Below are 25,375 nucleotides of genomic sequence, written 5' to 3'. Positions count from 1 at the left end.
TTCATTTGTCCAAAAGGTATTTGGCACAGAGAACCACTGGGCAGATACAGACTCAAACATAATGCTTTACAAATCAATACTAAACAAGACTTTTCAACAATCTCAGTTTAGTCTGGTGTAGCCTGTACTACTAAGAATGTGAAACTAAAAGTTAAATCTCAAGGCGCCTAGGTGGCTCAGTCAGTTAAGCATCTGACTTCGGCTCAGGTCATGATCTTATAGTTCGTGAGTTCCAGCCTCGCATCGGGCTCTGTACTGACAAGCTCAGACCCTGGATCCTGCTTCGGATTCTGTGTCTCCCCCTGTCTTTCTGCTCCTCTCCAGCTCATGCTCTCTGTCTCTCAAAAACAAATAAACATTTTAAAAAAATGTTTTAAATAAATAAATAAATAAAAGTTAAATCTCAATCTAGGTGCCTCTCAAAGGCACCATTCATTAACAGGCCAGTTTCACAAGTAACTGTTAAAATGAGTGTCTAAGAGAAAACTATCAGATAAATTGTGTCTTGTGTCCCAACTGTTTATATCTACACCCATTCCTTACTTTGGAAAGTACCCTGATTTTCCTACAGGATCCATAGCTCCTTCAGCAAAGTTCACTTCACTGTGGTTGACGAATGGGAACACGACTTAATTATGGCCAATAAGAAAGGTCTGATCTTCTTCCTTGCTATTCTGAAAGAGCGTCCAGAAGTATGTCTCTCTTTCTCTCTCTCATTTGCATTTTCTTTCTCTCTCTCTTTCTCTCTCTCTCTCTCCTTCTCTGGATATGGAGAATAAGCAGGCCCAGGAGTACATGGTAGTCTCCTGACATGAAGTAGAACCAACAATTCACTAAAGGTGACGTCACACCATAAAGGCAGAATGGACTGGATCAGAAACCAGACCCATGATAGTAATGCTAGGCCTCTTGGTCAAACCAACCCTGAAGTTCAACTCTGAAAGGACCTGGACTCTTCACGTAAATGAACCAATAAATTATTTTTTTTTAAACATTTATTCATTTTTGAGAGACAGAGAGTGACAGAGAGTGAGTGGGGGAGGGACAGAGAGAGAAAGAGGGAGACACAGAATTCGAAGCAGTCTCCAGGTTCCGAGCTGTGAGCACAGAGCCCGACACAGGGCTTGAACCCATGGGCCGCAAGATCATGACCTGAGCCAAAGTAGGACGCCCAACCAACTGAGCCACCCAGGAGCCCCTAATAAATCTTTTTCACTTGAGTTGCATTTAATGCCATTTACAAACTATATGAATTTTTACCTATACAAACGGTGATCAAACTCTAATGCTAAAACACACTTTGAAAAATATATGCCCAGTCATGTATTTGGGTCTCTGGCCTCAAATATTTGGACTTCAAAAGGATAAGACCATACAAACCCATAAGACTGGCTCTCACAGTCTTATGGGAAACTGAGTATTAATGTTACTCAATTGACTGTCCCCCACCATCTCAATGCCACCCTTAAGAACTTGAAGATTTAACTCATGAGAGCTGTAAACATTTTCCAGGTATATTTCCTTTCCCCTCCTCTGAGTAATCTAAGGCTAATTACTCTGTCATACTAGAATATACATTCATTTTTCAATGTTAACCAAAATGAAAGAACTGTGGAGATCTGATATGACATTATGAAGACCTTGGACATCAACAACTTCTTTCTTCTAAGGAGCCCAAAGAGCTTTATGCTCATTTACTGTCAACATTCCTATAAAAGAGATAGAAACAGGTATTCATGTGCCTGGGGGCAGAAAGATAAAGCTCTGATGAAGGTCACCAAGCACCAGGTAGTTACAGAACGAAGCCAGGCTCTCAGGGAGTCCCTACATGTGTTTGAGGGGTCAGAATACAGTGATTCTCTTTTTTGGGATTTCCTAAAGTACACACTGGCAGATATTCTGCTTTCAATTCTCTTCCGTCTCCAAAAAACAGGCAGGAGAATTGTGTCATCAAGTAAATCTGAGAAACACCAGGCACAGATACACCAGTTTGTTGATTACCACACATTTCAGAACCTTTAATATGCTGATACACATTAAGATACTGGAGAAGGTTAAGTGAGTAAATGCAAATACATGTAAGAACTCAGAAAAGGCCTGACGCATACATATGTGCTCAGCAGGTGTCACCAGAAGAGGCAATAGTAGACAGAAGTCCAGTATCTAGAACCAAACAGCCCTGGTTAGGATCCCAGCTCTACCACACAAAAACAGAATGACCTTTCTTCATCCGTGACATGGGGATTAAAATACAGTTGACCCTGGACAACTTGGGTTTGGACTAGTCTGGTTCACTTACACATGGATTTTTTTACAGTACAGTACTGTAAATGTACTTTCTCTTCTTTATGATTTTCTGAATAATGCTTTCTTTCCTCCAGCTTACTTTATTGTCAGAATTCAGCATGTAATGCAGATAACACACAGAATATGTGTTAGTCAATTGTTTACATTATTGGTAAGGCTTCCATTAAATGGGAGGCTATTAGTAGTTAGGTTCTGGGGGAGTCAAAAGTTACACGTGGATTTTCATGTGTGCAAGGGGTGGGCGCCCCTTACCCCTGTGACATTCAAGGGTCAACGGCAACACCTACTTTACAGGACTGGTGCATATAAAGTGTTTAAAGGGCACACAGAGAGCAGTAAGTGTTAGCTGCTGTGGGTACTAATGTTGTTGTTCTTGTTCCCCAAATGGATGTTAGAGTGTATAGTTCCTCAAATTTACTTAATCACAGAATCTTTTGCTTTCGTTTTGTTTTTCATAAAACTTCCTTTGTCATTAATAATTATCCAGCTGATCTTTTTTTTTTAAGTAGTTGCTTTTCAATGTGTTTTGTTTTTTGTTTTTTGAGAGAGGGAGAGAAAGAGACAGAGAGAGGGAGAGAAAGAGAGACAGACAGAGAGCAACCAGGGCAGGGGCAGAGAGACAGAGAATCCCAAGCTGGCTCTGCACTGTCAGTGCCTGGCCCGATGGGGGACTTGAACTCACAAACCATGAGATCATGACCCGAGCTGAAATCAAGAGTTGGATGCTTAACTGACTAAGCCACCCAGGCGCCCCTTTGGCTAACTTTTCAAGTCTAGTTTTCTTTTTAATTTTTTCAATGTTTACTTACTCTTTGAGAGAGAGAGAGAAATAAAGAGCACACACAAGCAGGGGATGGACAGAGAGAAGGAGACACAGAATCTCAAGCAGGCTCCAGGCCCTGAGCGGTCAGCACAGAGCTGATGCGGTGCTCAAACTCATGAACACAACATCATGACCTGAGCCAAAGTCGGACGCTTAACCGACTGAGCCACCACCCAAGCGCCCCTCAAGTCTAGTTCTTAAATTTATTTACTATCCCCCCTTCTTCTCTCTGAAAGGAGAAATCACCCCAGATGTGTCCACCTGCCTATCTCCTCTCTTACCGAACGCCCCCCAACCTTTCACCCCATAAGATTCCTTTTTTCCTTGACTATTTGGTAAATGGACATGGTTCCAGGAAGAAGGTCATGCTCAATTTCCCAAGGTTAAACTTTCTCAAGTCATATTGCCTCTCACTTAAAACCTGAACTCACTGAAAAACAAGAAGAGGGTATCTCCAGGTCCTTGGATTACTAAATCAAAATTACCAAGTCAACACTGATGATGATGTGATTTAAGAGGAGGTAGAGGGAAGCCAATAACAACGTGCAGTTCAGTAAAAGAGAGTATAGTGCTGTTGTGAAAGGCATGAGTTTGGGCATCCAAAAGATCAGGGTTCAAGTCCCACTTCTACTCCTTGCTAGTCATGTGACTTTGAGATGCTTATCTGTAACGTGGAGGTAAGAGACGGAACTCGGCTAATGGGATTGTTGCTGATGTAAATGGGATAATGCATGTGAGGCACTTAGCAGAGTGCCTGGCACGCTGGAAGCATCAATAAATGCTAGACTGGCTACTGCTATTAAAATGCCACCACTGCTGTTGTTATTTCAGGACACAACTGCCCCAGCACGCCATGACTCACTGCTCCACTCAGCTTGCCCTGCCTCAGCCCTCATGAGGAATGTTTGAGCCCCTCACAGGATAACCCGAATTATATTCAGCACCATGACCGTCAGCCCAGCTCTGCAGCCAAGAGTTCTCTGCCAGTACAAAGCTTTCATGGAAGAGACACAGCAGGAACATAATAGATTTGTACCATTAAAAAAAAAAAAAATCCAACCACAGCACTTTGACAAAGATCACAGGCTCTCACTTGTATTAACCAGTCTGAACAAACAAGAGCCAAAGAGCTGCCAGAGCCCACAATCCAGGCCAATCTTTCCAGATTGGGATACAGAACCCTTGAGATTTATCTGGGGGTCTCCAATGGAAAAACGTACCTCGGATCTGCCACTTGAGAAAAAAGTCACCACAACAGTTTGTTAACTTTACAACACTTAAGTTATGATTGTCCTACATTATGAAGTCTTTAGAAAAGACCTGCCTCTGAAATCATCGTCTAGATTAATACACCTTTAGTATCCATTCAAATCACCTGAAAAATTCCTAACTTCTAGTAATCCAACTAGTTATATACTATGGATTAAAGGAGAGACTGATTTGCTAATTCAGCTTCTCAACAAAGGAACTTCTCTAATATGAGGGATGGAGGGGAGGAAATTCACTTGTCTGGAATACTTTTACTTAAAAACTTCACATTTTAAAAAATCCACTAAAACAACTATTTCCAATACTTAGCAATCTTAAAATCCTTAACACTAAACAGTAGGAATCATTATGACCTATTCCAAGATCCAAAAAAATCCTTCAAAATGACTTCTCAAAGAATTCTGATGCCCTTCTCTCACCCCAAAAAGTAACTTTATAATCTTTAGAAATGTCTATAATAAACTCTGGGATTTATAAAAAGGAGGAATCATAAATTACTGAAAAGCATTGATTCTAACACCCACTAGGAAAGAAAGCCATGGTTCATCCTGAGAAAAGAACAAACAGCATGTTGTTCCTTCCTGGAGATCTGCTATAGAGAATAGTGGGTATTTAAAAAAAAAAAAAAAAAAAAAAAAACCTCTTCCCCAATGGATCCTTTTATACAGATCACAAAGGAAAAGATGGAATTTTGATATTGCTAAAATTAACAAAAGCCTTTCATAAACAGTAAAAAAACATAAACAGTTAGAATAACTCTTAAAATAGTTTTCTTTAATGTATTTAAAGGAAGGGGAAGAGGAGAAGAGATAGGCAAGAGGAAAGTAAACCAAAAAAAGATAAAATTAACTTGAACCTATATTCTCATGCTGATACATTTAAGACCGTTGGTTCTCAAACGTGGTGTGGCAAGGAATCAGAGAGGGGCTGAGCAAAATACAGTGCTCCCAAAACCCTCAAATCAGTAGGACTAGAGTCCCAGGAATTCGTATTTTTGATTCATTCCCAGATGATTTTGACACATGTGACCTTCAAACTATGTTTAGTGAAACACTGCTTTTAGACACAGAAAAATATAGATATTCTGGGTAATTTAAAACATTTTTCATCAAAGTGATGCAGATAAGTATAATCAAGGGTCCCATAGCTCCTGGTAAATACTTTAGTTAGAATAAGAAAGTCCTCAGTCAATATCTGTAGTGCCGAAAGCAATATATTCCGACCTGGCATTTTAACAAAGGTGATATACATATACACACAGATACATGTATGTACATGCATGCATCTGTGTGTCTATGTATGCATCTACGTGTATATGTATATACTGGGCTAAGTCTACTGTAGTCAAGTAAAGCACCTGGTCTTTCTTTTCTACTTGCTCAACATAGACTGATAGTCAAAAATAATCTGAACTTTAGGAAAGATGACTCTATCATATTGTTTGCAATTTTAATACTGTACAGATGGGAAAGTGAGACAAGCATCCAAGCAAACCAAATTTCCGGTATCTGAACTTCCCCATAATTCGTCAGAGATTACCCAGGTCTCTGCTTCCAAACCAGCATTGTTCTCGCACCTGGAAAAGAGCCTGTCTTTTCATATGCATAAATTTAATTGACAGTCACTCTGATAGAGAAAGAGAATTCTAGTGCTGGCTCGAGGGAAGGCGGGGTGGGGGGGGGGGGTGTGGAACAGAGCATAAAGATATTTATCAAGGGAATGGTCTTCTCCTCTCACCACAGAGCACATTATACCAAAAGCAGTATAAATTAGATGAGACTAATTTTCCTTATCACTAGTAGGAAATTCTCTGGTGATGCGTAAGGCTCTATTCTCATCTCTGTCAAGGAAACGAGTTAATTTTAATGTTCTCTTAAGGATCTGTAAAACACACAGCTCGAATATAATCCCACTCACCGTTTGCCATTTGTAATTTCAATTAATTCAGATTGCATATTCCTAGAATGACTTAAGTAGATACCAATAAAACCAACAGAAGGCCCGGTGGTTACTTTGAAAAGAGTTAAGAATCCTGAGAGACATAAACGTGGATGGAGAATATTTAATCAAGGAATGATCTAGAAAGAAAGAAAACAGACCCCTAAAACCCCTGTCAGACCCCTGACAGACCAGGATTTGAATGGTGAAGTGTCATATGTAAGCATTCCTCTAAAAGTATAGTGCACACCCCAAGCAATGGTGCTTAGGTTTGGAAATCAGACAGAAGTGGGATCAAATCACAGCTGTCACATAATTACCTACGTGACTAGGGGCAAGTCACACAACCACCCTTAATCTCAGTGTCCTTGTCTATTAAATAGAAGAATAACAGTAACTATCTAATAGAGTTGTTGTGAAGATAAAATTAGATAATGCAGGCAGAGTTCTTAGCACATAATGAGCATTCAATAAATGTTAGCTTATTATTACTCTATTATGAGGGTCAGGTGTGTGGGTGTGAGGGTAATTTGACCTTGGCATCCACTGATTGACAGGGAAGATAAAAAAACAAAAAACAAAAAACAAAACAAAACAAAAAAACCTCAAGAGATTATGATGCTACAAATCAGGAGCCCAAACAAGTAAATCAAAGTGGCTCATGTATTATAAAAATTCAGCTGCACAAACACCTCTTTAAATGGTTATGTTAGGGGGCACCGGGGCGGCTCAGTAGGTTAAGCGTCCAACTTGGGCTCAGGTCATGACCTAGCAGTTCGTGGGTTCAAGCCCCACACAGGACTCTGTGCTGACGGATGCAGAGCCTGCTTGGGATTCTCTTTCCCTCTCCCTCTTTCTCTGCCCCTTCCCACACACTATCTCTCTCTCCCTCAAAACTAATTAATTAATTAATTAATTAAAACTGTTTAAAAACTGGTTATAGGAGACTGAAATTCTTACAGGGCATGGCCACTTTGGTTGTGCATGGCACAATGCCAGGGGCTGCCATTCCCAGACCACTGTCAGAACACGCTCCTGCTACGGGTTGAGTTATGTGCCCCCAAGATTCATATGATCAAGTCCCAACCACCAATACCTCAGAATGTGACCTTATGTGGAAACCAGGTTATTGCAGATCTAATTTGTTAAGATGAAGTTGTACTGGAATAGCGTGAGCCCCAAATGAGTATGACTGATGTCCTTATAAAATGGGGATATCTGGACACAGACACCCACTCAAAGAGAAGCCATGTGAGGACTTGGAGTTACGTTACCACATGCTAAGAACCATCCAAACGTTCTAGGAAAGAGGCCTAGAACGTATCTCTCCCTAGCACTCACAGAGGGAGCATGTCCCTACTGACCCCTTGATCCTGGACTCACACCTCCAGAACCAGGAGACGATAAATGCAATGCGGCAGACCTGTCTACAATCTACCAACTACCTTCCAGAGATGTTGACCCCCATATCCCTAACACAATGAACTGTGCTAGTATCTGTCCCAAACAAACATACATGCCCACAGGTGAGACAGGCAATCTATTCGGCATCCTTCAGAAACAGAGCTCGGTGCACAGAAAGTACAAGCAGGCGACAACCTGTCAAACACTACACAACATGTGCTGTCCCTACTGCACTGGCACCACTGGAATTCTGGAAGACTGAACAGCAGGAAGCTCTAATACCTGCCCTAATACCTGCCAAGACCAGTTGCTGTGGCCAGAAGGTATACTGTCTGCTTGGAAGAGAGGATTGTTTAAACACAAAGCTTCTACCTTTTCTGATTTGTCTAAGCAGTGTTTCAGAAACTTTTGGGGGTGTCAAAATCAACTGAGAATTTCATCAGAGTCAAAAACCCTCTATTGGAAAAATATACTTTACCCCAACATTTGCCCACAGGTTCAAGAGTCTAAGCAGGGCCAGTCAGAGGGGCAGTCACTTATGTAATTGCACAGGGCTTGGGTTTGGTTAAATACCCTGCTGCTGATGTGTTGAAATTATTAATTTTTAAATAAGGGGTCCCACATTTCCATTTTGTACTGGGCCCCACAAATTATGTAGCTGGTTCTAGGTTTTAGGAATATAAAAGCACCAGGATAGTGGACCTTTGAGCTGTACCTATTCGGAGCGAGGAAAGATTTACAATTCTTCAACAGAGTTTATTTGAGAGCCCCTTTTCTGAAGGGCTACATTAGGGATGATTAGGGATGAAACATTAACAAGCTGGTCACATATGTGAAAAACACACCCTCATCAAAACCAGAATAGATCTGTCTAGTCACTTAATCGTATCATTTTTTAAAGGCTGGAATCCAAATTACTACAAATGATTTATGCATTCAAAGAAAGTCATTATATCAAAAACCAAATGTCTCTGTAATCACAATCACCATAAAAAAAAAAAAAAAAAAAAAAACCTAAAAATTATGTTTGCTCCAAAAACTTCAGAGTGACATGAGCTAGCAAACAGAAGAATTTACCCTGTCTTCCCAACTTATCCTAATACACAATGTCACCACCATCTGGCCATCTTGACTTTAGCTGCAGGTAGTTTCCAATGATGGCTGTCAATCAATTGAACCAGGCTGCCCAGTGTTCATATCCTTTTGTAGTTCCCTCCCACAGTGAATCTAGCCTGGCCCCTGACTTGTGTAACCAAGAGAATGTGGCAAGGGTGATGCTTTGGCAATTCTGGACCTAGCCATAAGGAGACTGGTAGCTTCCACTTACTTTCTCTTGAAACGTTCACTGTGGAGAGAAGCCTGAGGCACCAGGCAAGGAATTCAGTGACCCTACTAGAGAGATTGCATAGAGAGGCCACAAGAGACCCTGAAATTATATGAGGAAAAGAAAGTTTCAATTGTCTCAGAGCCCAAGGCAGATCTCCAGATTTCTCCAGCCCTGGTCACCGCCTAACTACGACTATAGGAAAGATCCCAAGCAAGACCAGCAGAAAAACTGCCCAGTTGAGCCCAGTTAACCTTCAAAACTGTGAAAGATAATAAAATCATTATTGTTTTGAGCCGCTTAGTTTGGGTCATTTGTTACACAAGAGTAGGTAATTGAAATAAGCTCTAAACATTCCACTGAGAAAACAGAGGGTAGGAACAGGGCATCCACGAGGTGAATTCAGCCCACAAATGAGTGCTAGTTAGCACTGGTTTGTTTATGTTTTTTGTTTTTTGGTTTTTTTTTTTTATATTAGGTAACACTTAAAATTGGAAGACATCAGATAAAAATCTAGATTTCTGATTTCTGAGAAATCGGAATAGCAGCACACTGGACCTCCAGTCCATCACGGTAATAACCAGCAGCAGCAGGAGAGAATAGTTGTTGCCCCTCTACTAAGGGTTCATGGTCTTATTGGGTCTAACTGAGTTTCTGCCTGGCTTAGTCTCTGCTAGATCATCTCTTCACCCCTACTGTCCTTAGCAGAGTGACTGGCACACTAGTTGGTCCACACCTGATTGAGCGATTGCACTAAGTATCAACTGGTCTTATTGTCTATCCCACGTGATTGCCAAATCCTATTGTTCCTACCTCAGTTATCCCCTCCTTTCCAATCCTATCACCACTACCTTCATGGCCTCTCTTAGATCACTGCAAGAACCTCCTAAGGTTCTCTCCTAAGGGTCTCCTAGCCCCCATGCTGTACCTCCAATCCATTCCAGTCCATCCCCACTAGGACCATCCACTTCAAACACAGATCAGGTATATCATGGACTCCCCCCAAAAGCCTTCAATAGGTTTCCTGGTTGTGATACTGTACTAGATGTTACCAGTGGGGAAAAATGGGCAGGCACACGGGCTCTCTCAAGATAATTTCTTAAAATCATGTGTTTTGGGAATCTACAATTATCTCAAAATAAAAAGTTTAATTTTTAAATCGATGAATATGTTCAATGTACATATATTCTTGGACCCATATATTTTACTTCTATCAAAATTTAATGTGTATGACATTTTTAAACGTCTTTGGTTGCTCCCCATCACCTACAGATCAAAGTCCAAACTCGTTCAAACAGACTTTCAAGGCTTTCCTCATTTTGTCCTTTATTGAAAACAATAAATCTCTGGAATCCTCAAATGCATCCTGCATGCTGTGTGCATTTGTCCAGCCTAGGGCCATCCTCCATTATCTTGTAAACCCTCTGCATTCTCCAACATGGAGTTTAAATTCCCTCTGCCACAAAGTCTTTTTAAAGTCTCCCAGAAGAAATTAATCTCTCCCTACCCTAGCCCCCTGTGTTTTGCTTGCACCCACAGTGTGCCCAGCCATCCTTGTGTCTGAGCCATTTCTGCATACATATATGGTAGGGACTGTAACACTATCTCCTGCTGTCATTGCAATCCATAGAATAAACCAATTCGGAGAGGTAAAGTGATATTCCCAAGATCACACGGCAAAGCAGCACACTTGAGAAGCCTCTTTCCAAAACTCTCTGCTTTTCTGCTATACCTCAAAAACTGGAAAATAATCTCTCCTCTGTTAGCTAAAACAGTCACTAACAGAATTCTGCATATATTGGGTGGGAAGACTTGCTTGAATTAAAAGAGTAGAAGACAAATATTTGCATCTTATGACCCCTGAATAACGTTACCTTCAAAAAAAGTGAACAGACATTTCCCCTCTCTGCTTATAAACGTGGCATAATTGTATCCTTCACAGACACAAAAGTCATAGTGAAGCGTATGACATTTACCATCATGCAATCCCTGCTTTCACTTGCACATCAGTAACTGAATGTCAGATGGAATTGTTCTCATTTGCTTTAAACCCAAAGAGGTCCCCTGAGAGATTAGGGATAAGGAAACTTTGGAATAAATTTGAGAAAAATGTCTTTTTGGAGGCTGAGAATTTTATAATCAAACAAGACACAAGGTATGTTTAATATATTTTAAAGACAATTCTGAGTTCTATGTGTTTGAAGGTAACTAACAACTACATAGAACTTGGTAGTTTACATGCTAATGAGAAATTACAGCTTGGGGCCAAGTGCAGAGTTGAGAGAAAAGTACCTGTGGATGGTCCTCCACTCCTTACCAGAAACCTGGGTGAGGCAAACTCGGCAGCTATTTGCAGATCTAAGTTCCACTTCCTTTGTTTCCTACTAATAGAACCAGAACTTGCTCAGGGAGGTAATGTGCCATGTAACACAGTTCCAGCCTTTGAGATGCAAGGAGGCATCTGCAGGGCGGGTGGAGCGGTTCTGGGAAAGCCTGTGTTTTTCCCTCGGTAGAGCTGCTATTCTTCCTCATGTTCCCCTTTTCTTAAAGCAGATGTGGCTCCTGCAGGGGTAGCAGCCATTTTGCAAACACAGAGTGAAATACACTAGGAAAACGCCAAGACAAATCACTGTGGATGGTTCTGACACCAGGGAGCCACTAAAAGAACGGCAGTGGTCACAGACATCTGGCTTCTTAAATGGGAGATAAATGAATCCCTAGTTGGTTCAACAAATGTTAATTGGCTATTGAGTTTCAGGCATGAAAATGTAAACCTGATTGAAAGCCATTCTTCATTCCTCACTCTCTTCCCATTTAAGTCACCCAGGCCTCTGCTTCTTCATCCCCCAGCATCTACTATTTCTACCCCCTTCTCTCCAATTCTCCAACCACCAGGCAAGTCCCAGCTAGCACCATCCCCTGCCTGAACTGCTCGCTCTTCATTGGTCTTCTTTGTCACCACCCTTTGTAATCCATTCTCTGTGGCACTGCCACAATGATCTTTCAAAAACATAAACAGAATCCCATAGTTCTTACTTAAAATTTTTCCATGCCTCCCTATTAACCTGCGAATAAAGCCCATCCTCCTAATTACGGATTAAAAAGTCATTCTATGGCCCCCATGACACTGAACTTGAATTAATTTCTTCTCCAGGTTTCAGCCTTCAAACCATTCCCATACTCTTGGCATTGTTTGCACATGTCCCAAGGACACTCTACCATGCACTTTTGGCTGAACCACTTTACCCATCCTTCCAGAATATATAATCTAGGAATTTTATCAACACTTCCACATTTTGACTTAAAAGTATCTAACTACCTAGGCTTAGTACAACCATTTGCACTTCTTTGTACATCCAACTGCCCAATGCAAGCTTCCACCTTCCATTAACACAGGGGACTTTGGGACCAAATGCTAGTCAAAGGCCTGCTTTTCTCAAAAGCCACTTATAGCTCCGTATTACAACTACTGTTTTTCCTTCCCTACCTTATATTAAAAAAAAAAAAAAAAAAGGAAGTTGAACTTAAAGACATATTGCAAAACAGCACAAAAGTTCAAATACAGATACTGTAGAAATAGTGACCTAAATGACTACAGTGGAAAATGTTACCAACACTGGAATCAGTGTTTATCCATTTCTGGTGACGCGTGGTTATTATGATGATGCATGGTTATCAGTCATGAGTGAGCTTCAACATCAGAAAATGTCAAAACTTTATGAACACAATCCCAGTGAAGATATGAAATACATACAAACTTGATTTGAACATGGTTTATGTACTAGCTTTTTATTTCTTTATTTTGGCAATTTTAGTTCCTAGTATTTCCTATGAGTCATTTTCCATGAATATAAAACTGCCCACCTAACACTGACCCTGACTAACTTCGATCTTCTGTGACCTATAAAAGCATAAATGCATAATTGTAAGAATTCTACTATTTTCAATTTCCTGAAATAACTCCCATTTATATAAATACACCAACAGTAACAACAGACCTCAACGTTATCTCCTACATATGAAACATGTTGATCTCCATGGAATACAATACATCTTAGAATACAGGTTCTACATAAGCCAGAGATATGCTAGCAATAGAATTAAAAATAATAGAAATAGGGGAGCCTGGGTGGCTTAAGCGGCCAACTTTGGGTCAGGTCATGATCTTGCGGTTCGTGGGTTCGAGCCCCCGTGTCGGGCTCTGTGCTGACAGCTCAGAGCCTGGAGCCTGCTTCAGATTCTGTGTCTCCCTCTCTCTCTGCCCCTCTCCCACTCATGCTCTGTCTCTCTCACTCTCAAAAATAATAAACATTAAAAAATTTTTTAAATAATAGTGGAAACATATAATAGTAGAAACATACAATAGTAGAAATATAATAGTAGTAACAATTATAAGAAAAGTCTTCGCTGTAGTTACTTATTGAGTATTTTCCATGTTCCAATCCCTATGCTAAGCACTTTACATATGCATTATTTCATTGATTTCTTGGCACTACAACTAGCATCATCCTCAAATGACAAAAAGAGGAAACCAAGTTGTCAAAGACATTGACAACTCCATGCTGGTACATCTGGTACATAATGGAACCTGACTTATGACCCTACATCATCTACCCGTAGGACAAGCCTTCTTAATCACAACCGCAAACATGTACATAGCACTTAGCATGTACCAGGGGTTGACAAATAGCTTTCATAACAACCCTATGTAGCAGGTATTATTACTATACTCATTTTACATATGAGGAAATTCAAACATGCAAAGGTCAAGTTACTAGGTCAAGATGACCCAGCCAATAAGCTGCAGATCCAGGATTCAAACACAGGCCAGGATGTCCAGAGTCTGTGCCCTTAACTACCACCCTATTCACTGCACTATCCTCCAAGGAATAATTGAATCTAGGGCATTTATAATGTGCTGAGCATTGTGACACTTTCCATATATTATCTCATGAAATTCTCTGACAACTCTGAGGTAGGTGATATTTTTATTTCCACTCTACACATGGAGGTTCCGGGGCTCAGAGAAGTTAATTTCATTTTCCAGGGTCACATAACCAACAAGTGGCACAATGGGAAATATAAAGTAAGCAATGTTTGGGTTTCACTCCCCACCTCCCCAAGTTTTTTCCTGAGGCATGTATGTCTGGGAAACAGTATGCATCAGATTTTCCACCTCTTTAAAACTGTTCAGTTCATGTAATTTAGGGTGTGACTATTCATAGATACCTTTGAGCTAATCTTATGGGAGCCAGTGTAACCACAATGCACACTGCAGAACAATGCATGCTTTCTCTATAAATTAAACATGCCAACCAGGCTTGGGAAAAGCCCATCTTTGTGATATGAACACTTAAGACAGTTTAGTTTTAGAAATAAAGAAAGCCCACTGCTGCTGTTGTGTTTCTTTTCCACACACAGTAGGAAAGTTTGCTCTTCCTTCTAGAGAAAGTACTACTCAGTTTTCTACTCCTACTGTCTTAAAAGTTCCATTATGTGAGCCAACATAATTCCCTCCAGAAAAGCATTATGAATCCTATTAAGAAAAAGCAAAAGTTTCTCTATTCATTTTCAACAAATTGGATGGAGGAGGATGTAAACAGAACTAAAGCTCATTTCTGGAAACAGAATTAAGGGATAAAAATGCAACTACAGCAAAATAAACTGATAAATCACAGCCCAACATGTCAAGCCTACACCAGTTACACAGTGTTGATTTGTGTGTGTCGCTGAGTTTTGGTTTTTGCAGAGACAACTTTAATAAAATTCTGCAAGGCCACAGAGTTATGCTGGAGACAAAAATCACATCTTCAGCATCTTCAATAAAATGCAAAGTCAATAACAGTTGTTACCCTTCGCCAGGATAGACATAGACACTTAATATGACTAGACAAGACAAAATGCAGAATTTGCCTTTTAATCATTTTATTCCTTCACTTAGGGACTCACTTGACAAATATTTATACAGTGCCTATCTGCGCAAGCCCTGGGCTAACCTCTGGGAATACAATAGCGAGTCAAATCACTGTGCTCCCTGGCCTCATGAAGTTGGAAGGCAGATACTGAACACACAGATAAAAACAGGATAACTATGGAAGTAATTAAGTATGTAAGTAAGTGGTATGAAGGAAAAGATCAGGAAACCATAAAGGAACTGCACCGCTAATGCAGGTGAGGGGGCAAGGAAGTGGGTCAAGAGGCAACCTTTAAGTTGAGACTGAAAGATGGGGAAGAGAGGAGAGTGATAGAAAAGTATTCCAGATGGCAGGAGGAAAGTGTGAAAGGCTCGAGATAGAAAAAAAAATAAAGGAAGCAGTGTGACATCAGAGTCAAGAGTTCTTGGCTCTGTTTCCAGCTTAGGTGCCAAAGGGCTGGCCTCGTCCATCTGAGAGTCTGGGTGCTCACAACCATGGTAGCTTGTCCTCAGCATCAAGGCCTCCACTGCCCCAGCAGATGCCAGGAGACAGCTGAAGGGCCAGTGTGGGCGACCAGCAGCCCTCTTATCTCCTGGGGAGTTCTTCCCAAAATCATCAACCTGGAAACTTACAACATTTCATAGCTGCCCAAGATGAAGCCAGTTAATAGAACATGAGGCATAGATTGTCAGTGGGAGACATGACCGGGGGTCCGTCTGAGTCCTGGCAGAATGCACACTGAAGACCTGAAGGGAAGGCAAGGCAAGGCTAGGGTAGTATTTTTCCACGGGGGAGATAAGTGAACTGACCAGCCGTTGCCTACCGGAAGCACCAGTCTATAAAGGCATTAAACTCTCACAGGAAGTGGAAGAAATATTCTGTTAGAAGGCAGAGACTTGAGATGCCCAAATTCTTGAGGAACAAAAGATGGTCCCTAAACTGCCTTAGAGACAGCTAATTGCACAACCTTGATGTGCTCAACGGCGAGATGCAAGTTTGGGGCAGAGCTAAACTGCTCAAAGCTGCAGAAGAGAAGCTACTGGGTCCCTAGCACCTCCCATGCTACATGGCACTAGGTATAACTGGATGATGTAATACCAATGTGAAGGTGCATCTGAATATTAGTCTATGTGGGACTCCCACAGGCCTTCAGCTGGCCATGTTTCCTGCCCGATTTTTGCCATTAAGACTGCTTTGTGGAGCACTCCCTTAACCAGGATGGTCTCCTCTTGCTCAACTTCCTGAGGGGCAGAAGCTGTGTTTTGTTTATCACTCTATCTCAATTGAAAGCTCACTGTAACACTCAATAAATTAGCTCTATCTTCTGTAACAATAATAATAATAATAATAGTATTGAGCCTATATGATAAAACTTTTAATCTGGGTTTACCCCTACCACTTAACTGGCAAGCAATCTTTAACATCAATATATAAAATTACTTCATGGTTTACAAGGTTTTCAATGTGAAATGTTTATGGAAAATTTCAAGATATAAAGTAAAGGGCAGTAAGATATGTCACACATTTGAGGTCCAGCTGTGCATATTCAAAGAGAAATGTAATAAGCCACAAACACGAAATGCTCACACACACGGAGATGAAGGCAGGGATCAATAAATGCAGAGACAGTATCACAATCTGCAAGGCCAATAAAAACTATCTAGTCCACCAGCTCTGCTCTATAAGGAGGAAAAACAATGGAAGCTCAGAATGCTGAGCAAATCCTTCCCTGTGTGATGACAAAACCACGACTTAAAAGGATCTCCAAATTCTCAGACAACTGTGTTCCTCACCATACTGAGGGGCCACCTGAACTAATCAGGTCATGTTACTCCTCCAGCTGGAAATCTGCAATGGCTCCCCATTCTCAGCGAGTAAAAGGGCAGTCTTTACAAACCCCTGTAGTGCCTGCCTCCATTTGGATCCCTTTCCTACCACTCTTCCCTTTGCTCAGCCTGTCCCAGCCACTGTGGCCCTCATGCTGGTCCTGAATTGGGCACACCCTATCCAGGGCCTACGTACTTATGCTTCCCTCTGTCTGCTAGGCTTCTCCTCCAAATGCTGGCATGACTCACTCTCTAACCCCCTCAAGACCTTTCTTCAAATGTCATTTGCTCAGGAGGGCTTTCCTTGACCACTCAGTTTTAAACTGCCCATCACCCTAAGCCCATCCAAGTTTTATCTCCTGTATAGGACTTATCACCCTTTACCATATTATACATTATACTCTTTATGTATGTATTTATTTCTACAGCCCTCCCTTCCCCCACATATAAGCTCCATGAGTAAGAGGATTTTCAAAAGTTGGGTTCATTGCTCTACTCCTCAAATTGAGATGGGTGCCTGGCACATGGCATAACCTCAGTAAATATTAGCTGAATAACTGGTTATGTGGATTGATGGATGAAGTTCAAAAGTGGCCCAAATCCAGAGAATTCAAGAGCTGTGAAATGTCTGATAGTGTCTGGCAGCCCCTGGGAAGCAGCCTGTGGCCTGGGCGTCATCTACCATCACTATGCGCCCACTCTAGAACTGGCATTCACTGATACCTTGTGTGAAAGTTGGTAAACTAAGAAACGCAGCGATATAAAGACTTGTCAAAGCAGTCCCTTTGAGGCTGCATGACTCTGGGTTGAAGAGTGAACTAGCCAACCAATTTTTTTTTTTTTTTAATCAGAAACAAGATGCTCTTACATGTACAGATACGGAAATCTCTTCTGAATTGCTTCCCCATGGCCTTCAGCTTAAGAGGAGAAAGGGGTGATTTGCTTAGATTGGACATCCCAAAGAGACCAGATTTCAAAAACTTTCTGGCATGAGCCAACATTTGCTATTAAGCCTGAATGGCTGGCACAGCTAAACCTCCATGCATCATTCTAAATATAAAACACCAAGCTTCAATTATAACTTAATGACAGATATATCAAGGAAGATATTAAGAGAGGCCAAAAATAAGGTGGTAGGAACCAAGGGTAGATACTAAAACTACAAAATATTTGGCCCAGCCATCAAGGAAAAAAAAAAAAAAATAACAACATTCAGACAGACTCAAACTGACATAAGCAGTTCATGCTTTTTCATGGTTAAGAACCCCGAAAAGGTTTACATCCAGGCTTTATCTCACTCCACCAGTACCTAAAATAGCATAATATCCACAAAGCACTACCTGTCAGAACTTGAAAGACACTGGCTAATCCTAATTTACAAAAATAAAATACCAGGGATCACTAAATGCCTTGCTAATTTCCAGCCTAATTCAGAGCCTTACAGCCCAACACACATAGTGACTGAAGACTGGAGTCTTCCATTCCAAAGCCTGAGCAGTCTGTCTCAGGCACTGGGCACACTGCCAACCCACTGCTCTTCAGGACATGCCTTATTATCCCTTGACAACATGGACACCCTATCATAGTTTAATTCATTCACTGGAGAAGCTGGGTGATCTGAACAAGTTCCGAATGCTGGGACCATTTTCAAATGGGATTCGTTTCACATGTAATCATTTCAAACAAACAAACAAACAAAACCAAAAGTGCTAGGAAAGAACTGTTAGAAAATAATTTAATATTTACTACAATGGTAATTCTTACTTTCTAGGATTCCAAATGTCCATAGGTAAATCTATTGGCAACAGCTCTTCCCTTTAATCTACTATGGCTGAAGCAGGTATGTGTGTTGCCCACCATTTACAGAAACCTCCCCATTTGGTAATGGAACACTGCTGGAGAATCACTGGGGACGATTCAAAACCATTAAGGTTATTAACTCTGACTTGGGCCAAGTCTAATAAACAAGTGTCATCCCAACAGGAAATGAGTTCAGCTGGCCTTCAGAGTCATTTAAGCAAATGCCCAAAGTCAGACTGCCTCGTAAGACATCCTTGCTTTGTTTTTGCCCAATTTAAATGAAAGATCACTGGAAATGGGCATTTCAGGGGGAAAAAAAATGTTCATTCCACTTAAAAATACTTAAAGAGAGTGACTTTCAGTTGGTTTTAAGTGACCAACTGAAACAATGTCTAAACTTGCTCAAGTCTCTCTGGCCACTACAAACATAGCAACATCAGGTCCATGATAAATATTTAAGAAACCAACATGGAACAAATCCAGCTCCACCTACAGAAAGTCAAGTTTCTGATCTGGAAATTCTAGACCAGAAACAGTGACACAGGAGAGAAGAGGTCACAGCCAGTTGTCGTGCTGGATATATTTTTGCTGAGTCTAAATAATATACATTTCAAAATGTGTCCACCTCTAGGTCTTTGTTAATGCTAAGCCTACAGCTCAAACAATTTATTTCCCAAAAGAAATCATTCCCATCTTTGAAAAGTTCTCTCAAATATGACCCTCTAGGAAAGTCATTCCTAATATATTATGTTCCTATTCTACTTATTCTTCAGAATTAATCACTTCCTACCTTCAACCATCTGCGACTTGGCTTTACTTGCCTTGGATCCTGACCTTATGTATTCTTTTATCATAATTGTTTCTGGCCTTGCTGCTCCATTTAACACTACGGTTTTTGAAGGTTTGAAGGCTGAAGCTAACCTTAAATTCCTCTCTACCCCTATGCAGTTGCTTTCTGCCCACTATACACTCTGTCAATACTGGTTGAAATGAAACGATCTCAGTCTCGGATTTAATTATCTCAAAGTCTCCAAACAGTCTAATAGCTTAAGGACCAAACCTACCAAAAAATTAACTTCAACTGTAAGTAAAATAAAATTATTCTAAGTTATTAACCTAACCACTTGGTATGTTTATTTTCTTACCTGGAAAACCAGGCCAGCCATAGGAAATGACCCTCCCTACATCGGCGACTCAAAGAGTAATGAGGTAATTTCCTTCAAAGATGATTACGTTTTCAGGATTCTCTGGAATGCATACCTACCCAATAATGTGTCACTATTAGTAATTCCCTCTGGGTAGAACCAACACTAGAACATTTCAGAATTTTCAAGCAACTTCGTACTATATACACTCAGGTGTCAACATAATCTCAGTTTGATAGTCCCATTGCTTACATGAATCAGGAGACAGATTTACTAGAGATACTAGGGAATATGACATCAAATCTGTGTCACTATTTCCATGCTCATGTTCCAAAGGTGTCATTCACTGTGCTTGTATAAGCATCCATATACATCTATCTGCATAAAAAAATAGATGAGAACATGAAGGGGTAAGTTTTGCCCCCAAACTAGGGTTGCCAGATCTAGCAAATAAAAACATAGGATGCCCTGTAGCATTTGAAGTTAAATAAACAAAGACCAGTTTTCAGAACAAGTATCCCATGAAATATCTGGGGCATATTTATACTAAAAAAATTACTCTTTGTTTATGTGAAATTCAAATTTACCTGCACATCCAGAATTTAATCTGCCAACCCTACTCCAAACCTTAACATTGTATTGTGTCTTCAATTTTAAAACAGAAAAAAGGAAAGCACATGTGCAGCTTGTGAAGCCTTAATTTTCAAAAAGAATATAAGTCATCAAATAGCCTTACAGAATATTTTAGGAAGCTCAATGTAAGAAAAATAACTGAGGGCTAACCATGTACCAAGTACTATATACCATTCCCTTTGCGTGCATTATCTCATTTAATTCTAACCACATCCTTATGAGGTGGGAATTATCATCACCGTCATCATCATCATCATCATCACATTACTACTACTACTTCACCTGTAAAGAAAGCAAAATACTTGGAGCACCAGGGTGGCTCAGTCAATTGAGCAACGACTCTTGATTTCAGCTGAGGTCATGATCCCAGGGTCATGGGGTCAAATTCCACATTGGAATTTGAGATTTTCATTCTCTCTGTCTCTCTCTCTCTCTCTCTCTCTCTCTCTCTCTCTCCCCCACACACACACCTCTCAGTGCTCTTGTCGCCCCTTCCTCTCTAAAATAAAAAATTTTTTTAACTAAAGCAAAAGACAAAGAGAATTGCCCAATGTCATGGAACAGGAGAGCAGAGATTCAAACAGGGGCAGGTTTAACAATAGGGCTTACAAGCTTAACCATGACCTCAATATACAGGTGAAGAAAAAGAGAGTCTTAGTGATTTACCCAATTCAGACAGCTGCTCATCAGTGCACCTAGAATTCAAGCCTAGGACAGTCTGACTCCAGAGTTTTAGCACCTACAGTTTACCACCTGTACAAGCCGGGAAAAATGCAAAAGGAGCATTTCCCACAAAAACCAGCTGCAATTGCCATTGTAATGCTCTGTCTTCAAAGAACCCTGTTTGAACCTCAAACGGCTTCCTAGGAATTTTTATCAGATCCACTCAGCTAAACTTTGACTCCTCAGAATCAAGAGGTTATCCAGGGTTGCATGGGGAATGTAGAGATTTCTATTTGGGGGAAGAACTTCTTGTTGCTGCCATTTCTGTACCAAAGCATCTCTTTAAAATAAGTCACTTATCTAATGTCAAACAGTCTTGCTTGCTGCCCTAAAGCAAATTCTTGCTCCTGCACATGAATCCCAAACATTGGAAGCAACCTGGAACACAGACATGAAACCCAATTCAAAGCAGCCATCAAAACCAGCAAGGACCACAACAGCCAAGATGCTTCTTCTTGGATCTGAAACTCAACAGCCAGGATTATTCCACATAAAACAGGAGAGTTAGAAAATGTCAGAAGATATCCAGAACCTGGCACTTTACCTGGAGCAGACTTACCTTTAGGAAGTCTCGTATGTCTTATTCTAGGTGCTTGTTTACCTCTGGAGTAAAGACAGATGTCTTTAACCAGGGGTGTGTGTGTGTGTGTGTGTGTGTGTGTGTGTGTGTGTGTGTGTGTGTATGTGTAAGCATGTGCCATACAAGGCGTATAAAATATTATGCTTATCTAACTTTATCCTCAAAACCCACTATAGGGATGAGAGAGCATGTCAGAGTACGAGTTAGCTGAAGAAAAAGAGGGGTGGGTCTGTTCACAGGATGGACACTTAGAATTCTTCTCACGTAACCTATAAAGAATACACAGTAATCTGTCATTGTCTGTTTACTTGACCACGTCTCCCATTAGAATATAGGCTCCCTGAGGGGAGGGACCATTATGTTTTCCAGGTATGTGGTACAGAATAAGAATCCAACTATGTTTTATGAATAAATGAATGAGCGCTCACTTTTGTCACTAATAAGCAGTGTGCACACAGTCTTACTTTTGCCTTCATGCCCTTAAAATCTGTGCCCACAGTTTGCATCCTCTCACAATCACAATCGCTCTAAGGGCCGAACAGTGTGTATGTGCATCATCATTTTCACAGAGACTGTTAGGCTGGAACTATCCTAACTGGCCTCCATGACACCAGATCTGGCCATCCTCCAAACCTTTCTTCATTTGGCAGCCAGAGTGCTACTCCTCTGCTTCCATCCAACCATGCTCTCTGATGCTCTAGTCATGCTCAAAAGCTTACACTGCCCCAAAGGCACCATACTGGACTATACGTCTGCATCTCCCATCTACCTGGAAAGCCCTCTTCTCATCTGGTTGGCAGTCAAATTTTGATAATGAAGTCAAACTTCATTTCTTCTGTAAGACTTTACTCTTCCCTCCTCCCCTCTCAGGAAGTGATCCCTGTATCCCCAAAGATACAATTACGAACCCAGGATAATACTCATGTCGCTGTAAGTTGTAAAACAGAGCCCATGCCTTATGGGCTGGCCATCTTACCACTAGCATAAAGTCTAGCATGTAATAGGTGTTCAACAATCATTTCCTAGATGGCTAAGTGAGGTTTAGAGAGTAAAAGTGAAAACCTTTGTTAATTTGATCAATTCTAGATATCTTACTCCACTGGAGACATAGGGTCTCTACCCATTCATTAAGTCTATCTTTATCTGCTAAATCTCCCAAAAAAAAATTATTGAAAGGAGAGACAATGTTGTATGATATTGTTATTGCATTTTTGAGCGAACGCATGCTAACCAAGAAACTTCATAGACTATTCCCTATCTGTAAGTGGGCTTGAGGTATCAAAAAGAAAATGACCCCAAATCAAGGGACCTCAGAGAGAAGGTACTTCCGAAATAACAAGTACGTTTCCCCTGTAGTATCCATGATGAGTTTTGAAAGCCTCGCACACTGAATTCAGAAGGGCCTAAGGCTCCTCCCAGGTTCATCGGACAGAGCAAGGCGATCATCTACCATGGTGTAGCTGGGGGAAGGGGCCGCAGAGGAACACACAGCCACCCTGATCTAGTCCTTATCCGTCACTATACATAAGAGGAGACAGAGTTCCCATAAGTGGTTAGCTCAGGGTCGCAGGATTAGTTAGTGGCACAACTGACCCTGAATCCAGGCCTCCCAAAACATTCATTCATTAAGCATGTATTCAGTAACTATTAGGTACTGCATGGTGCCATTTATTGGGATAAAATGAACAAAAACATTCACAGTCATCAACCTAGTAAACTGTACCATATATTTGGCGCCTCATCCATAGATCCTCTTACTACCTCATGATATGTTTCCAATTCCCACCTCCCCTCAACTATTAAATGCCCATTTTCTGAGATGTAGTCATCTAAATAGATATAAAAACTCTTTTTAAAACAATAATTCATTCCCAACAATTAAATCAATTCATAACTATTCTATCCTTCCTGACCTTTATTCTATTTATCCAAGCTTTCTGAAACTCACATTTAACCAAAAGCTCTGTGATGATATTTGAAATATTTTGCAGATAGCTATACCATTCTCATCTCAATTCAAAGAATTTAACATCACAATGTTGGAAGCAAGTGTTGGCTAAGAACATACAGATCTTACAGTGCACGTTTTCCAGAGGCTGAACAGTCATAACTTATACTCAGGAACTCAAACCTGTGCTTAATAGTTCTTATAGTAAGGAAATTCTATATTTATTCCTAATCTAAACCTCACCACTAAAAGTTGAACTAGATTCACTCAATCCTCAAAGGCGACAGAAAAGTACACGTCATCATTTTCCATCCTCCATCAAATAGTATGGAACGTGTGATTTGTGTCCTATAATTCTTCTATTTAATCTCATTTTCTTTTCTAAAAATTAGAAAAAATTAATTAGTAGGAAAAATTCACCAGAAAGAGACTCCTCTGAAACCTTAAATAATTTAATCAAAAAATTTTTTTTCAAAGAAAGTGACCCAAAATGGAAATATTTAAGTACCTAGAATTTTCACTACAGAGTTTCCATTTTGACTCTGAAGTAAACATAATTTTTCAAATTCACGTTGTTTTGCAAAATCCCAAGTTACCAACTAGCACTTATTTCCATAAAGTAAAAAGACACATTCTGGTCTTATTCTAAACAGGACACCAGAAAACAAAACTAATACTGTGAACAAACAAATCTTAGCTAAAACTCATTGAAATAATCCAAATGGTTTCCATTCCAGGGAAAATAGTAAGTCAGCAGTTTGCATACGGCTGCCTTTTCCAAATACACAAAATAAGCAAAAACACCACCAGAGGAAAGTGCAAATGCTGAACCCTTTCTATTTCTGTTTCCACGGGACTGCAATTCGATCAATACCACAGCCATGCAGTGCTCAGCCACCATTTATACACACTTCCAGGTGGCCTCTGATATTCTGCCCTGAAGTCCAGAGAATTCCCAGGACAAGGTTTAGGGAGCCATCACTCACACCACAAACCAGGAACCAGAAAGCCTGGGTTCTGGGCTCCAACTCCTAGACCAAGGGCTAGAAGGTCAGAAAAATAAATGTTTGAGAGTGTCAAGCAAACAGAACTCTCGCAAAGAACATAGAAGATTCGAAACAAGAAAACAATGGGGAAAGAAGTCGGCGTTCCTTGAGAAACAAAAGGCTGTGGAAAAACATAACAAATGAATCACAACTCTCCACCTAATACCAGTAACTGTCTGGAGCTGGCAAAAGACTGTTGAGTAAAAATATTCTATATAAGGAAACTTACTTAAGGGAAGTATTCAAAACCCTTCACCCGGGATAGAAGACAACCGAGCATGCAAGGTCATGAGTGGGGAGAGTCTGTCGGGGTTATTAAAGGGCATATGCAAGTAGCATCCGTAACTCGAGATGATTTTTGAAAAACAAGATTTAACAAAAAAAAAGGAAAATGAAAATTGTTGTTCTGACTTGAGGACAGAGAACTTACTTCCAAATCCCCATCCTCCGACAGGACTTGAAAGGACAATAATTAGTCAAGAAGGGAGCAAAATGAGGAAGTGGTATTCTTTTACAATTTCTGTTAATCCCCACCAGCTGTAATTTAAGAAATTCGGTGACATCAGCATTTATATATAATCCAGCAAGAACGACAGAACTACAACTGCAGAATCATATGAGAGGGGAAAAGAAACTTGGGGGCGACTGGAAAACACATTTGAAAATGTGGAAAATTAATTCACTTTGCAGTGAA

At 40.5% G+C, this 25,375-nt stretch overlaps 1 protein-coding gene across 5 annotated transcripts in view; it reads right to left on the bottom strand.

Moving 5' to 3' along the window:
- MITF (melanocyte inducing transcription factor) overlaps positions 1–25,375 on the bottom strand; it is a 223,073-nt gene that overhangs the window by 176,058 nt on the left and 21,640 nt on the right. The gene's annotated exons all lie outside the window — the stretch shown is intronic.

This window comes from Panthera pardus, unplaced genomic scaffold (genome assembly GCF_024362965.1).
Source record: "Panthera pardus isolate Hobbes unplaced genomic scaffold, ASM2436296v1 HiC_scaffold_8, whole genome shotgun sequence".
Taxonomy (NCBI): Eukaryota; Metazoa; Chordata; class Mammalia; order Carnivora; family Felidae; genus Panthera; species Panthera pardus.
Note: the sequence above shows the minus strand (reverse complement) of the source record. Positions and strands in the feature narration are given on the sequence as shown.